The sequence below is a fragment of the Helianthus annuus genome, chromosome 13 (genome assembly GCF_002127325.2).
Source record: "Helianthus annuus cultivar XRQ/B chromosome 13, HanXRQr2.0-SUNRISE, whole genome shotgun sequence".
NCBI lineage: Eukaryota > Viridiplantae > Streptophyta > Magnoliopsida > Asterales > Asteraceae > Helianthus > Helianthus annuus.
Genome location: NC_035445.2, coordinates 117535940 through 117542079, shown reverse-complemented (window position 1 = coordinate 117542079; position 6140 = coordinate 117535940). Strand labels below are relative to the sequence as shown.

At 38.4% G+C, this 6140-nt stretch overlaps 1 long non-coding RNA gene across 1 annotated transcript; it reads right to left on the bottom strand.

The window, feature by feature from the left end:
* Positions 1 to 1106: 1106 nt before the first annotated feature.
* On the bottom strand, positions 1107 to 3769 carry LOC110899103. Its single transcript, XR_002569933.2, has 4 exons — positions 3622 to 3769; positions 2252 to 2336; positions 1855 to 1945; positions 1107 to 1276 (listed from the first exon to the last, which is right to left on the bottom strand). It is a non-coding gene; the product is annotated as an uncharacterized LOC110899103 (long non-coding RNA).
* Positions 3770 to 6140: the final 2371 nt, after the last annotated feature.

Sequence of the window (6140 nt, the reverse complement as noted above, 5' to 3'; positions counted from 1 at the left end):
TCTTTAATATGAATGCACAAGAGGCGCAAGCAGACAATGAAGTGGTCAACGGTACGTTCTTTGTTAATAATCAACCTGCATCTGTTCTTTTCGATTCAGGTGCCGATAAGAGTTTTGTGTCGTTATCTTTTGAGCCATTGTTTCATGTGTCTAGAACGAAACTAGGTAAGCCATTGACAGTAGAAGTTGCTAGTGGTGATCCCATTGTTCTCGATTCCGTTCTTCGTAACTGCCAGCTGAACCTCAACAACCATCTTTTTCCTATCGACCTCATGCCAATGCAACTTGGAAGCTTCGACATTATAGTGGGTATGGATTGGTTAGCCAAGCATCACGCAGAGGTAGTTTGTTTTGAGAAGATTGTTCGAGTTCCGCTTACGACAGGTGAGATTCTACAGGTTCGTGGTGAGAAACCTGCTAGTAGTCTCAAGCTCATGTCTTGTTTTCAAGCTCGGAAGTATCTGCAAAAGAACTATGTGGCCTTCTTAGCACATGTTGTAGCAGTTAAAGGTAAAGGTAAGTCTATTCAAGATATCCCGGTTGTTCGGGATTATCCAGAGTTGTTTCCTGAAGAGTTTCCTGGTTTACCCCCAGCACGCCAAGTCGAGTTCCGTATCGATCTTGTACCTGGTGCAAATCCTATTGCCAGATCTCCGTATCGTCTTGCACCGTCTGAGATGCAAGAGTTGTCCAAGCAGCTTCAGGAGCTTTCAGACAAAGGTTTTATTCGTCCTAGCTTTTCACCTTGGGGTGCTCCCGTTCTTTTTGTCAAGAAGAATGATGGATCTTTCAGAATGTGCATCGATTACCGTGAGCTTAACAAGCTTACCATCAAGAATCGATATCCCCTACCTCGCATTGATGATCTCTTTGATCAGTTACAGGGTGCTACTTGTTTTTCGAAGATCGATCTTCGTTCTGGGTATCATCAACTTCGTGTGCATGAAGAAGATATTCCCAAGACTGCTTTCCGCACTCGATATGGCCATTATGAGTTCACAGTTATGCCATTCGGTTTAACTAATGCTCCTATGTAACACCCTAGTTACTAATTAACAATTTTATATGTAAACGCCAACAATTAGATGTGTAGTTAAGCCTACACATACTATAAAAATACGAATTTATTAAAAATTTTACAATTCATAAGTTATTCTACATAACGTGGTTGAATTCGTTGTTTAATATTTGCAATGTGTTAAAGTGCGGAAGCATGTATCTATATCGTGTTCGGTCCTTCGTCGAGCTTGATCGTCTTCCGGCATCCAAAATGTACCTACATTTCATAAACACGAAATGCTTTAGTCTTACGGGCTTTAAAACGTGTCCAAACGAGTCCGGGAAACCATTGATTCCAAAAACAAAAATTTGAAAATGACCTCCACCGTAACTTACGGTGGCACCGTAAGTTACGGTGGCCTCTGTAATAAAATTTTCCTACCGTACAACAGTAGGCAACCACCGTAAATAATTTAGCTCCACCGTAACTTACGGTGACACCGTAAGTTACGGTGGCCCCTGCATTCAGCCTTTCCATTTTGCCGTAATTGACACGAAATCTTTCGTATCTTTAAATTCGCTTGTCCGTTTGACCTACCATTTCTTCCTACATGTTTGTAATTTGATTCTCCATCATATGGAGTTAAAGTCCGACATCCGGCTTAATAAATTTTGAGACTTTTATGCATTCGGCTTATTACCTTTTTACAAGATTTTGACCCGTCTACGCTTAAATGCATATTTTGACCCGTTAGAGAGGATTTAATCATTTAAGTTTAAATCCCACTCTCTACTTTCACATGTCATTTTTCTACGTTAAGGTATTCACATATCTTCCACCAAATTTACGCGTACCTGGCGCGGGTCAAAGTATTGACCCGTTTTAATACCTTGCCTTAATAATTTGCTGATTCATAGCCACGTAAATTCCATAAGCCGTTTTACCCTGTGAGCATTAGACTCGAAATGCACTTGTTAGTCGTTATTCGTCAAATGGTGTTAACATTACCATTTGACCTGTTTAGTCTAAACGACCAAACATTTTGCACTTATATTTGATTGGTATTTATTTACCATTTCATTATTTAACCCATTTCGCCCCTTTTTGCCATTAAACATGGTTTTTATCCTTTTTTTTCGTCCTGACCCGTATCATTTCGTGTCGGAACCCATATTTCGGATATAACCTTGGTCGTGTTTATAATCTATAAAGTAAATACGTATCCTAAAAAAAAGTGTAAGCTTTACTTACCTCGCGTCCGCGCAAACATTCTTCGCATCCATGATCCGTTTGACCCGTTCCTTTTCAAGCTCCCACCTAGCTTGTTTAGAGTCAACTATATCATAACATCCATAAGATGGTTAGATTGGTCATTCTATATAATGGCCATCACCCTATGGACCCCCCCTTTTTTTACACGCTTATCAATCAAAGCATGCCATATATTCAACAACTAGTTTCATACCATAATTATTTTCATTCACTAACCGTTTGACCCGTTAGTGAAATTACTTATATAACAAGTTAGTAAGTGATTTTAAACACTTTAAGCATGTCACATAAAGTGCTATTTGTTCCTAACAATAAATACTTCATGACTAAACAAGTATACGCAATCATATGCCTTTTCCGGATTAATAATAACATCATTAATGTGCAGCGATTTTTCTATTCAGCTGCTGTAATCGACCATTATGACCCATTTAAAGTCCGAACAAGATTAACATGTTCAAAAATGGATCGTAGAAAACTTCAATACCTTCGCAAGCATATAAGGTACACCTTCTAACGAATTTTCTATGATTTTATATGATTTTTATAAAATCAGCACAGCAACTATATTTTCATTTTTCAATCAGCTTTTAAGTTTTCTGAACAGCAGTTTTAATCACATTTTTGACCTCTTTAACAACCACATTTGTTTCTTATGATTGAAAACAATAAAAATTTACTTCATAAGCTTTCCGAAAAGGTATAGAACACCCAAATCGGATAAACAGTTGATTTTATATGATTTTTTTAAGATTAGTCAAAATCCATATAAAAAGCTACGGAAATCATGTTTAGGTTCCTTTCAAATTCGACCAAAACCATCAAATGCAACCTATTTCCATGGCTATAACCCTTATTAAACTCTTGGTAATGGTTAGAAACCTATAACACAGTGATTGTAGGCTAAGAGATGTCAAAAATATCATCTATTTCAGCACTTTAGTTTTCATTTAAGCATTTTAACAAACACCTAGTGTGCAAGATTCGTATACTTCTTTTGTCAAGTTCTTGATTAACTTCCAACCAAGCTTCAAGCATCAATTTCAAGCCCTTATGTCTAGTGTTTATAAGTTACAACTAGAACTTGCATTACTTACCTAATGTTCATCTATTTTAACACTATAATTCTAGTGTTCATCCCATATTCATAAAACCCACTTAGCACCTACATAACTAGTTAACCAAAACACTAAATTATGGTGCTAAATTAGCGAGTTTACATCTAGGGTTTGTTTTCAAGAAATCATACAACACTAATTCAGCCATAGCCTCTCTAATCCATACATAATTCGCGATTATGAAGATTACTCAAATTTTACAACTTCACAAATCATCAAATTTTTACATACCTTATGATCCCCACGACTAGGCGATCACGAATTTGTAATCATGCAGACGATTCGGGCTTGATTTGAGCTTCGATTTGGAGGATTTGTTGAACTAGGGTTTGAGCTCTCCTGGCTCCTTCTTCTGATCGCATACGTACACACATGTATGTGTTTTTTTTATTTAAGTGTTTTAATAAAACACTTCTCTAGTTGCCCATGTTTAGCCCCTCAAGTTTAGAGATTCATAAATGAAACTATAACCCATAGTTTATTATTTAGTTACTTATTACTAACTAGGTTAATTTTACCTAGTTAACTTAGTGGGTTTCGGGAGTTAAAACCCGTTTTATTTTAAGTCCCGTTAAATCGGGCCTTTTATCCATTCTATTTTCCTGGAAGCTCTTATTCACTTTTAATTAATATTAGGATTATTCACTTGATTCCTAATATTTTCCGGTTTACTTTTACCGCTAACGGTACTTTCCCCGTCTTTTGTATTAACGGGGTTTAATTTCCAAACCTGTTTTCGGGGTGTTACATCCTACTGTTTTCATGGACTTGATGAATAGGGTCTGCAAACCTTATTTAGATAAATTCATCATCGTTTTCATTGACGACATCTTGATTTATTCTAAGACGCAAGCTGATCACGAGCAACATCTTCGTCTTACTCTGGAACTCCTAAAGAAAGAGCAACTTTTTGCCAAATTCTCCAAGTGCGAATTTTGGCTTAAGGAAGTTCAATTTTTGGGACACATTGTTAACGAACAAGGTATTCATGTAGATCCCTCCAAGATCAGTGCGATTAAGGATTGGGATACGCCTACTACTCCTACTGAGGTTTGTTCTTTTCTTGGTCTCGCGGGATATTACTGCCGCTTCATCGAAAATTTCTCGAAGATTGCAGTGTCCCTAACTGCTCTAACTCAGAAGAACAACTCCTTTGAATGGGAACCAAACAAGAAGAAGCATTTCAGACCTTGAAGCAGAAGCTTTGTGACGCGCCTATTCTATCTTTGCCTGAGGGTAATGATGATTTCGTCGTATATTGTGATACCTCCAATTTGGGTCTTGGCTGTGTTCTCATGCAAAGGAACAAAGTCATAGCATATGCGTCAAGGCAGTTGAAGGTGCATGAGAAGAACTACACCACTCATGATCTTGAGTTGGGTGCAGTTGTCTTCGCTCTAAAAATCTGGAGACACTATTTGTATGGTACAAAATGTGTGGTTTTCACCGATCACAAAAGTCTTCAGCATATCTTTAATCAGAAAGAACTCAACATGAGGCAACGACGATGGGTTGAACTTCTAAACGACTATGACTGTGAAATTCGCTACCATCCTGGTAAGGTGAATGTCGTGGCTAACGCTTTGAGTCGTAAAGAACATGTCAAGCTTCATTGTGTTTGTGTTCGATCTGATATTCAATCTGATATCCAAACTCGTATTTCTCAGGCTTAACATACTTGTGTTTCACAAGGTTTGATGGGTAAGGAATTACCCTATCACATTAAGCCTGATCTTGAACTGAAGGACGATGGACCGTACCATTTCATGGACCGTTTGTGGGTCCCAAGTCAAGACAATCTTCGCACCTTGCTTATGGATGAAGCCCATAAGTCTCGTTATTCTATTCATCCTGGTGCAGATAAGATGTATAAGGATCTTCGTACTTAGTATTGGTGGCCTGGTATGAAGAAAGACATTGCCTTATACGTATCAAAATGCCTTACTTGTCTCAAGGTTAAGGCTGAACACCAACATCCTTCTGGTCTTTTGGAGCAACCAGAGATCCCAGTTTGGAAATGGGAAAACATTGTTATGGATCTTATTACCAAACTTTCGTGCACAAAGAAAGGTCATGATGCCTATCTGGGTAGTTGTAGATCATCTTACAAAGTCAGCGCATTTCTTGCCAATCCGTGAGGATTTATCTGCTGACAAGCTTGCAAAAATCTATGTGGATGAAATTGTATCTAGACATGGTGTTCCTTTAAACATTATCTCTGACGAGATGCTCGATTCTCTTCTCGTTTTTGGAGAACCATACAATCTGCTATGGGGACCCAACTTAATCTGAGCATAGCTTATCATCCACAATCAGATGGCCAAACAGAAAGAACAATTCAGACTTTGGAGGATATGCTTAGAGCTTGTGTGATCGATTTTGGTGGTAGTTGGGATTCACATCTTCCATTGATTGAATTCTCCTACAACAATAGTTATCACGCCAGCATCAACATGGCTCCTTTCGAGGCTCTCTATGGTCGAAAATGTTGTTCACCAGTCTGCTGGAATGAGATAGGTGAGGCTCAGCTTACTGGACCTGACCTCATTCTAGAGACAACTGATAAGGTTAAGAAAGTTCGTGATAACCTTCAGACAGCTAGAAGCCGTCAAAAGAGTTACGCGGACTGACGACGCAAGCCCTTGGAATTTCAAGTCGGTGATCGTGTATTACTTAAGGTCTCACCTTGGAAAGGTGTGATCAGATTTGGAAAGAAAGGAAAACTTGCACCTAGATACGTTGGTGCATTC